Consider the following 11,231-nt stretch of genomic DNA (forward strand, 5'->3'; position numbering starts at 1 on the left):
AGGACAGCTCCAGTGAAATAATTGGTCCCAAATGAGTCACCCGGGAGCATATTCTACAGCTGCTGGGTGTCTGCAGATGGGAGAAACAGAAAGCTGCTTCCAATCTTCGGTTTGGTCTGTTTTCTTGTAGGCTAATGTATGTCCTTGTAGTCAGTGAGTGTATGTAAGTATGCAGTGTGTGGTTTGTGGTCGGGGAGAGAGTCTGCGCTATTGTGACAGAGAGCAAGCCCCTTTCTTTGCTAAGCGAATGCATGACTCCAAACACTGACTCCTGCCGGAAGCCCAGGCGTCTGTTCAGCTGCCAGTGCAGGCCTTTGGTCTTCAGACCCCTGCAGCCCTGCCTCGGAAGCGGCTCTCCAGGGTCCCCAGGTTCTTGGGGGACTGTTGGGAGGAGGCTGCTGTGCTCACAGACAGACAGGGATCTTTACCCAGCCCTGTTCCCAAAGCTCATCGCACAGTTGGATTTGGGGACTGGCGACTTCCCCCCAGAGTTGGCCACCAAACCTATCTGTGAAACTGGGACTGGGGAAATAAAATCCAGGCGAGCTGCTCATCGTGGCTCCATTAGGCTTTTGTACTGGAGTCCATTCAGCTGTCCTGTGCAAGAAAGGCCTGGCGACCTTCCGTACAGATGGCAGCTGAGAAAACCCTAAGGAGCAGTTCTGTCCTGTGCTATCCCATAGGGTTGCCATGAGTCGGCCTCGACTCCGCATCAACTGAGCATCCCCCTATGGGGAGTAGGGCGTGTGTGCCAAGCCCCAAGGACTGAGGCACTTTGCCCTGGCATCCGGGCTGTGGGCCTTCCTGATGGATGAGCTGGCCACGGCTGGTAATGGGCCATTTGGGAAAGAGGGTTGCTAGTCTCATCTCGGTGACTAACTGGTCCTCAAATTGTCTCTTGGGGGAGTTTCAGCCCTCTCTGAAAGCTAGGTGCTCTGAACCTACTCGGCAGCTTCTCTGGAGGAAAAGACAGGTAACCTGCTCCCTGGGCCCAGGCTAAAGCCTAAGAAACCCTCTGAGGCGGTTCCAGTCTGTCTCCTGGTGCTGCCATGCCTGGAATCCATCGGCAGGTCCCGAACAGCCACCCTCTCGGAAAGAGAGTATGAAGGCAACTTGGGAACCGAGGCAGCTATCTGGCCCATGACGGTTTTCCATCAGCTCTTTATAGAGAAAATCTACCCAAAATATTGGTCCAATTGTCCCTGGAACCTGCTGGGACCTCATTTGTCCACTTTGATTCTCCTGCTCAGAAGAACTCTGGGATAAAGCAAAAAGTTCTAGATGGAGAGGCAAGGGAGCAGATTCTGTTTGTAGCTGTGACCAGGTCTCCAGTGGTGTAAACTTGGGCAAGTCTCCTAACTGTTCAGAACATCCGTAGAACTAGATATCGTGTCCCTTCCAGTTTAACAGAAATAATCCAAATTCTAAACTAATTAATTTTTATCTGAGAAAAAGAAAGGGGTTTGACTAGATCTGTATAGTAGCCCTCACCCTGCTTCCTTGAAGAAAGAGAGAGAGAGAGAGAGAGAGAGAGAGAGAGAGAGAGAGAGAGAGAGAGAGAGAGAATGAGAAGAAAGCAGTGGAACTCTTCTTCAAACACACCTTAAGAAGTCATAACTTCCACTATCAACAAGATAGTGGAAGGCTTGCTATATATATATATATAATTTAAAAACTCAAGTAACTTTCAATAAAAAGCTGCAGTTTGTTTCTCATCTCTTGTTCTCCTACCTCAATTAACCACTCACAATGATTTTGCTGTTTCTTGTGATATTTAACCACATGGAGTAAATCCATAACATGCTTAGGTTTGGGTTCTAAAATGTTCATTTTTAGGCATAATCTATTGATTTTTCTCGGTTATGGAAGATAAAAACTTAGCTCTCTTATACTTCCTTTCATTATCCTCTCTTCTTTCCAATCTTGTCTTGGCGCATGTTTAGTTAAATTAATATTGCGTGCTTAATTATTACAAAACCATGGAAATATTATTTGCAGCTGAGCCATGTTTCACTTGTACTTCTTTTTGTTTTTCCTTAAGGCAGTAATTGCCGTAGTTTATTTGGCTAGCGTCTCATGTTTCTGTTGGGAATTCAGTGCCAATCCTTCTGGCAGATCACCTGAATGAACCTAGGCATCAGGTAGCCTGCCCGCGCCCATTGCCCTCCACTCCCTGCTAGACGAGCTGATCCCCAGACCTGCTAGCTAGATGATCCGTAACCACTGTTCCAGGACCTTCTTTGTCCTTATTTATGTTGGACGTTGGGTTTCCTGAAGCTTATATCTTCTCCTTTGTTTACATCTACATTTTTGTGGAGCAAGTCACTGAGTATGTAGTTTCCTAAGAGAAGATATATGGACACACACAGGCAAGTGAGAATGTATTGCTATAGACCCATAGAAGCCTTTATGAAGCAACAATATTAAAGCGTGGAGCTGTTGTTTCCCAGCAAAGCTTCTGCTTTAGTCCGTATACGTCTGAAGGCAGTGTCCCCCTCTTTGTCCCCCTTCCCCCAGAGTTCTACACTCCCCGATTCACACCAGCTGGTGTGGCATCCTCAAGGAGTTCTTTGAGTTTGGGAGCAAAAGGAAATCTGAAAGGGCAAGATTAGAGCTGCAGGGTGGAGGGTCAAGTTTTCCGATGGAATTTTTGTAGTGCCGCAATCGCTGCCCTTCGAGAATGAACAGAGGCTCTGTCAGGATGGAAGCACGTCATTGCTGCAATTTTCCTGACCTTTTCTCACCCATGAAGTTTGCATGAAACTTCTGCACCGGCTCCTGTGATCACCCTGGAGCCAACCTCGAGAGCCTACAACCTTCTGAGCTGATCTTTCTGCCTTGAATTTAGCTGGACCAGCAGATCCTCTTGGAAGCCAGATTTGAGTGACCTTTTTCTTTGGAAGGCCCCCTAGTGAGGCCGACAAGCGTGTTACTGGGAGAGTGATTCAGCGAGCTGTGCACAATTTAATCTGAGACTTATGTTCTTTGGTTCTGAACATTTTTCTGTATTGTTTCCTTCGTTTTATCCCTCCAACCTCCACCCAATTCATTTGCTTTCTGTTCTCACTCTATATTGCCTTTCAGTCACATGTTGAATCTCCTGGGTGGGTCGATCCCTTATCCTCCCCCGCCCCACCTTCCTATTTTCCATCTCTGCCATTTTATTCAGCTTTCCAGGAAATTCCTTCCACTTGATCTTAAAGTACTTGTCTTGAGTTCTTTATTTCTGGACTTATATTTTTAACATTTTGAGTACTTGCATGTCTTCTAAACATTCCTTTTAATAGCATCCTATTCTTAGTTTAGGAATACATTATCTGCTTGAGATGATTATCATTTTAAAAAGTTTTCTTGTTTTCCCTGCATTCTGCTGTTATCTCCAGGTTCGTTTACATTTTTTCTGCTTGTGTTGGTTTCTCCTCGTCTGTCCACATGGGTTTAGTGGTCCCAGAGCTCACCCGAGGCCATCAAGCTGATTCCAACTCCCGGCAGCCCGATGGAACAGACTAGAACTGCCCCGTGGGATTTTTGAGGTGGTAAATCTTAACAGAAACAGACGGCCTCATCTTCCCCCCAGGGAGCGGCTGGTGGCTTCCAACCAGCAGCCTTTGGGTGAACAGCAGGGTACTTAGACACAGGGCTCTAAAAAAAAAACAACAAAAAATCCAACAATCTGAAGCTCTTCGTGCATCTGTAGGGCCTGTGACTTGTACTTCATGTTAGAGTTTCATTGGAAAGGTCTGTAGGCATTTTCTAGTTTATTTAAAGAGAAAAACCTGAGGCCTTTTGCTGGGAGTTATACCACATATACTCGAGTGTACGCTGACCCGAATCTCTGCCGAGGCACCTAATTTTACCACAAAAAAGATGCTGAGAACTCGGCTTGTACTCAAGTCTATACAGTAAACTCATCCTCCAGTGTTCTCAGAGTGGAAGGCCTTCTCTGGTCCCTGCAGGTGTTCTTTGAACCTCTGGTGCCAGTGACGTGGCTCACACCCTCCACTTTAGTGCCTGGTGCATGGGGACCACTGTTTGTCTCCATCAAAAAGCATGGGATTGGAAGGGCCCGACATGGCTCCCTGGGTGTCCTTAGTACCAAGTCCGGTATTTAATACAGTAGAACTCTGGACCGTGACGCTACTCTGGACGCTAGAAGGAGTGTCGAGATGCAATGCAGTTGAGTTCTGAATCATTTTTTCCCACAAATAACTGAAAACGGTCTTGTTTGTTCTCAACTACCAAGTTTTTACCCTAACCTTGCCTTTTCATACAAAACATTACACAGAAATTTCAAAGTAAATAAGTTCAGAGTTAAATAATATAATTTAAAGAAGAAACACAACATTTAAAAATATTTGACAACTACAGTATGGCCCTTACCTTGAGATTAATGAGTATCTGGATCTATGGACACCGATGTGGAGAAGGAGGGATGGAGAGAGAGCCATTGTTTGGAAGGGGAATTCCCGTCTATAAAATCAACTAGTAGCTGTTTTCAGGAGCTTTTCCCCTTCTTTGCCTTTTTTCGCTAGGACCTGGCTGACTTTCTCGAAAAAGAAAGGAAAAAAAAAATCTGTCCACTGTGGTCAGCTGTTGGCGTTTCCTTAACTGCTTTCTAGAAGGATTTACTAAATTATCATCAACAATATTGATAACAAGGTCCCTTATCATGATGATTATTTTCAAAAAACTCTTTCTTAGGACCCGTGGTTTTTATCTAAAAACAGTACAAAAAGTCACAAAAACTAAGAAAATACTAAGACGCTTGGAATGCAGCCGCAAAAGGTTTAAGCCACACGTACTAACAACGCCAATAACGCTGAGTGACCGAAACACGAACTGCTTTTGTTTATAAAAATCACGTGTTTGGGTAGGATTTCGATGTTTTATTTGAGCTCCGATGCAAAAATTTCTCGACATTTCGTGTTGAAATCCTGTGGTGAGAAGCCAAGCACTTAATCACTGTGTTGCCAGTGTTCCTTAAGGAACTGCTAACCCCCCAAACCCAGTACTCCTGGTGACCTTGAAGGCCAACCAGAGTTTCCAAGGCCCTAAGTCTCTATGAAGCACACTGCTGTGTGGGTTTGAGGGGGTGCCTCTTCACTTAGTAGCTGGGGTTGTTACATAATCTGGTGTGAATTTGGGACTTGAGAGGATTAAAAGTGAAGGGGCGGAGTCTAGTCTGTCACTCTGGTCATAGCCAATTCAGCCTCTGTGGGGGGCAGGGCCTTCTTCTGAGGATTCTGGGAATTCCTGGATTTCCTCCTTGGAGGTGGGAGAGACTCACTACTCACTCCCTTCAAGATAGCCCCGTGGAGGAGACACATAAAGCGAGGCTGGTGGAACTAGACCTCTGGAGCTGGAGAAGCCACATGGAAAGCCCTGCCAGCGCTCAGATGCTTTCAATGCCACTGGATCTGTAAGACTTCCAACCCACTGGCCTGTAATCTTCCTGCATTCGGTGTCATTGCATGTGTTTTGTGAGTCTGAAGAGGACAATGTACATTGGTGTTGGACCTATGGGCTAATATCAGACTTACAGACTTGGGCTGGACTGGGTTAGGATGCTTTCTTAATGTACAATTACCCTTTATATAAAACTCTCTTATACACATGAGTCTCCCTAGATTTGTTTCTCCCTCCCTAGACTAACACAGGAGCTGAGTGCTTAACCACTGTGCCATGAAGGGTCCTTTGGGGGTCTGTTGATTAGCCTGTTTCACGTAAACGGGATCCTACGATATTTGTCCCATCTGATGAGTTTTAAACTAATCTTTCATCTTCCTTTCACCCCAGTGAAGATGTGCCAGGAGTCTCCCCTCCCTTCACTCTCCTGTGTCTCTCCAGGCCTTTCATTTGAACTACGGCTCACACACCTGATTGTCCGCTGCTCACCCTCTCCCCAGATCCTCTTGGGTCCAAGGCACTCATTCCATGTCGCTGATTGGCACTTGGAGGGGCACCGTCCATCCGGGCAGCATGGCCGGGGCACTGGAAGAATGGACGTGCCATTTGTGCCAGCGGGGGAGTTGGGAGAGAGACGGTTTTGAGGAAAGTGAGCCTGGCATGGGTATCATGCGATTCCTGTTCTCATGGCAACCTCCCGAGGCTGCTAGGGAGACTACCACAGAAAAGATACTCTGTGAGCCCCAACACTCCTAACAAAACCCCCAACAGGGCTGTGGTGACTGAAAGTGAACCTTAAACATGTTTACAGATCTAAGAAACTCTCATTTTAAAGGTTGTCAGGCATCACAGTCTGAAAAACGATATTTTAAAGCTTACCCAGGTGGCCTTGCCTTGCACCTTCAAATTTGGAGTGTTCATGATTTCTGGCTTTCTGAATCCTTATGAGTTCCCAGGGTGATGTACAATGACGAACCAAATGATTACCGGAGGGCCCAGGAAGAAAGGCCTGGTGACGTCTTTTCAAAAAACGACAGTCATTGAAAGCCCAGTTCTCCTCTGAGTTGGAATCTGCTTTGAAGGCAACTGGACAGAGAGTCCTTGAGGACTCTTAGGGGATGTTAAGCTGTTGCTAAGGAAATGAAGGCTTTTTTCTTTTTCAATGTGTGGGTCACAGTCCAGCCATTACAGGCAGCTGTGACCAAGAGCCTTAGACAGCAGGGGTCATGCCATCATTTCTCGGGGTGAGATATTTTGGGTGAAAGCATGAGTCTACCCGGGGTAAGAGACACGCTAAGGCAGACGAGATGTGTTGGACAGGAACAGTGCTGGTGGCCCTGCACCAACCCGGCAGTGAGGCTGCCCTCTGCACTTGATAGAGACAAAAAGCCGAGACTGGGTGGGGTCGGGGCATTCCAACCAGGCTTTGTGGTCACCCAGTCAGAACCCAGGACCGGGTGCTCTGTCCAACACACCAGCTGTCTCCCCACCTGCTGCTTCTGGGGGGGGGGGGGGCTCCTGTTGCTTGCCCAGGACTTCCATTTGCATTGCAAACTGAGAACATGGCCTGTAGGGGAGATCCCTTGGGCCCAGGCACTGCCAGCACAGTGGGGAGGGTGGCAGAGGGGGCAGGGGGAACAGTGCGCTACCCCAGGCTGGTCCTGCGCCATCACTGCCCCTGCCCCAGCAGCCCCTGGACGTGGCGTGGTGGGGGGCTGCACACACATCCAGGAGGAAACCCACCTCGGACAGCTAATTGCCTATCCAAACATTGCTGGTAATCTGCATCCCTAAAATAAACCCTTGAAAGATAGAAAGATGTTAGTAATTTCTAGCCATATGTGCCTCCCCCTGCCCCGCTCTCCCCACCGCAAAAAAGAAAGTGAGCCAAATGGCCAGAAGTGAAGAGACTAATGCATAACACATTGCCATCACTTGATTTTTCTCTCTTGCCCCTTCCTGCTCCCCCCACCCCATGTAAACGAAATTCCTTTACATGGTCACGGCAAAGGAACATTAATTTTTTATTTGAGTTATGATTAAAAGCAACACAATCAAAAGAGCAGAATAGTTTCCACTAGAGTAATATCATTTGAAACTGAGTCACGGTGTGGTGGGAGAGGGTTTGCACGTCGGGGCTAGATGTGTGTTCTCGTGCGGCTGCTGGCTTTTAGGCATGGCGGCCTGGTTCTGGGAGGACTGAACCTGGGCTCCTCCTCCTTGACCACCGCAAACGAGTATGGCCGCCTTCTTGGGGCGGTTGCTGCAAGCATTGAATTAGGAGTCATATGCAGTTGCTTCTGCTGCGCACCCTCAAGCCGATCCCAACCCATAGCGACTGACGAGACAATAGGACCACCTGGCAGGGCTTCCTGAGCCGTCATCTTTACAGGTGCAGACCATCCGGCCTTGAGTTTCCCTGTGGAACTGTGGGTGGTCTCAACTCGCTGAGTTCTGGTTAGCAGCTGAGCATTCAGCCCCTGTGCCACCTGGACCCCTGTAGGGGCCGATGGGAAGTCCTTGTCCCAGAACCGGCTAGGAGATGAGTGCACCCACAGAGACGGTGGCTCACTTCCCTGCACAAAGGGCACTTCCCTGCACAAAGGGCATGTACTTTCGTCTTCTCTGGAGCTGGATGTGATTTGTCACTCCTGGAAGCATGCTCAAGGAGTCCATGATGCTGTGGGCTGAGGCATGGGGCTGCTGCTAAGTACAAGTTGGGTGGTTCAAACCAACCAGCTACTTCATGGTAGACAGATGAGGTTATCTGCTCCCATGAAGACTTACAGTCTCAGAAACCCCAGATAGATAGGATCACTATGAGTCGCAACCGACTGGTAGCTTGCAGCTTGTCTACCGCGCTGGGACCACCTTTTGGAGGACCCGAGAAAGGAGCAGAGTTGCTCTTTGCCTCCTTTCCTCAGGGCTCTCTGCAGCCATTCTTTGCAAATTGCTTTCTCCCAGCCCCTTTGGCTCTGTGTGTCCAAAGATGGGACTTTACCTGTGCAGCTTGCTCCTCGGGTTGATCCCTCATTGCACCCCATGGGGAACCCTCCCCTTCAGTGAACCACCAGCTAGAACAGGTGACATCCTCTCCTAACTACATGAACCACGAAGTACAGGGTCTGTAAGTCCCCGGGAGCAGCTGGACCAGGTGTGGGCCTGTTTCAGGGATGTCTGCAGTGAGCTCTTACTACAGGCATGGTCGCTGCACTTTCTGCTCACCGCACTCCAGCCTGCTGGTCTTAGCTGCGCTCAGTCCATCCTGGGGGTGGGAGTCTCGTGTAGTCAGAATCACTGGGAGCAGCTGGTTTGGGTTGGGGGTGAAAGCCTCTCCCAGAAGGACAGAGCATGGGCTCATCACTGCCTGTTTGGGGGGTACTGGTGAGTCTCACCCCCAATGTAAAGAGACCATTAGACCGTTACCCTGGAGGAAATGGACTGTGAAAACACCTGGGATCAAGGCCATTGTTAGGGAGCTAAACTTGGTGTACTTCTACCGGGTTCCAGGAGGCCCGGCGCATCCTGAGAGATGGGGTTGCTCATCAGTTATGTCAGTCTGCCCATTTGTGCCTCATTCTTGAAACTTGTGCCATCCGCAGGGGGAGGGGGGCGTTTCTTAAGGAGCCCTGGTGGATATTGCTGGGCTGGGATCTGTAAGGTCAGCATTTCAAAACCACCAGCCACTCCATGGGAGAAAGATGGAGCTTTCTACTCCCACAGGGAGTTAGTCTGCGAAACTTACCAGGGGCAGCTCTCGCCTGTCCTGAAGGGCCCCTATGAGCTGGCATCGTCTTGGTAACAGTGAGTTTGGTTTTGGGGGGGCCAAGCTTCTGGGGTCTTCTATTTTGTGTTAAGTAGGAATCCTGGGGTGGCCTCAATGGTGAACACACTCACAGGATAACTAAAAAGCTAGAGAGTCCAGCCCGTTTAGAGAAGGCTTGGGAAAAAGGGCCCAGCTCTCTGTCTTTGAAAAGGCAGCCCTTGAAAGCCCCAGGGAACGCATTTCAAGTCCACGATGTGTGGAGACTCCGAAGCTGGCGCGGGAGCAGCAGCCACCGGTGAGCTGGGTCGGCGATGCGAGCCGGAACACTTCTCAGCAGAAAAAAGCGAGCAGTGGGAGGGTGTTCAATTTGCGGGCTTTGACACATTCATTAAAAATTTGTTCCAAGGAATTTTCCCTCCTCTTTATTCTTGGATTAGCCAAAGGTATGTTTTTCTCATCAGCTGAATATTAAGTAATAAAGCCTCCACAATTGCAGGGTTCCTTTGCCAGAGTAGTCTCTTTCAACCTGTCTTTCACCATTTCGGGTAAAGTCATGTGGAAAGGTAGTTGAAACTGAGGAGCGAGTCTAAATTCCTCCCCTAATACCCCTCCCCCCCTTAGTCATTACTCTAAGTTTGGGGTTCATTATAGAGACTTTCGGAACCAGAGTCAGTAGGAACCCAAGGGTGGTTAAACGTGGACTTTCAGACAAGATCTAACCAAGTTCAGGATTGGTGACTTTGGACAAATAAACTTAACCTTTTAAGACCTGGTTTTCACACCTGATCACTTACTACCAGCAAGTTAGTTCGGATGCATAGCAGCCCGATAGGACAGGGTAGAACTGCCCTGGGGGCTCCTGAGATGGTCGCTCTTCATGGGAATATAAAGTCTCCTTTTTGTCTCATGGAGCAGCTGGTGGTTTTGATCTGCTGACCTTGTGCCTAATAGCCCGATGCGTCACCACTGCCACTCCACCCCACCAGGGCTACTTTCTCACTCGCTACATGGAGAGAATAATTGTCTCCTCCTCGGGGAATTAGGAGTAGAGGAGAAAATGTTTGCAAAGTACTTGGTACATGTTCTGAGGGCCAAAAGCTTTACACTTTAAAAAAAAAATAGTTGCCAACTTTCATATGCATATGAGGCAATTGAAAACACCATGGCTTGTTTCAGGCGCACCTTAGTCCTTGTATTAGTTTGGGTAGACTAGAGAAACAAATCCATGGACACACATATGTGTATAAGAAAGCTTTATATACAAGAGCAATTGGATATTGAGAAAATATCCCAGCCCAGTCCAGATCAAGTCCTAAGTCCGATATTAGCCCATATGTCTGATACCTATATATAAAGTCCTCTTTATACTCATGAAACACATGCAATGACACTGAATGCAGAAGGATCACAGGTCAGTGGGCGGAAACTCTTGTGGATCCAGTGGTGTTGTAAGCATCTCAGTGCTGGCAGGGGTCTCCGTGTGGCTTCACCAGCTCCGAGGCTCTGTGTCTCCATGTGGCTTATCAACAAGAATTGCTCGCAGGGAGTGAGCTGAGAGATAGAGAGAGAGAGAGAGAGAGAGAGAGAGAGAGAGAGAGAGAGAGAGAGAGAGAGAGAGAGAGAGAGAGAAGGGAGTCTCCCACTTCTCAGGAGGAATACAGAAGTTCCCAGAATCTTCAGGAGAAGGTCATGCCCACACAAAGGCCTCCTAGGCTATGATCTGATTGACAGGCTAGACTCTACCTCTTCACTCTTAATCCTCTCGAATTGACAATTATATACCTACCACAGTCCTCAAAATAACCTCCCTGCTTTTCAGCAACCTATAGATTAAATGAATTATGTTGGATTCTATGATTTCCTTCTTGCAACATATGATAGTCTATGTCAGCAACGTTTTAAAAAGAAGAAATATGACTTGAATTTGAGAATCTTATGGCACCCTCTGGAATTACTGAACACCGTTAGACACACCACCCAAGAGGGGACAATCAGTAGCATAAAGAGTAACAAAATCCTAGGGTCATTATTTGAAAACTGCCTCCTTTTTACAAATTTT

General features: G+C 47.9%; 1 protein-coding gene across 1 annotated transcript in view; it reads left to right on the forward strand.

Annotated features, from left to right (window-relative positions):
- SFRP1 (secreted frizzled related protein 1) overlaps nucleotides 1-11,231 on the forward strand; it is a 54,576-nt gene that overhangs the window by 39,100 nt on the left and 4,245 nt on the right. The gene's annotated exons all lie outside the window — the stretch shown is intronic.

The sequence above is a fragment of the Tenrec ecaudatus genome, chromosome 8, assembly GCF_050624435.1.
Source record: "Tenrec ecaudatus isolate mTenEca1 chromosome 8, mTenEca1.hap1, whole genome shotgun sequence".
NCBI lineage: Eukaryota > Metazoa > Chordata > Mammalia > Afrosoricida > Tenrecidae > Tenrec > Tenrec ecaudatus.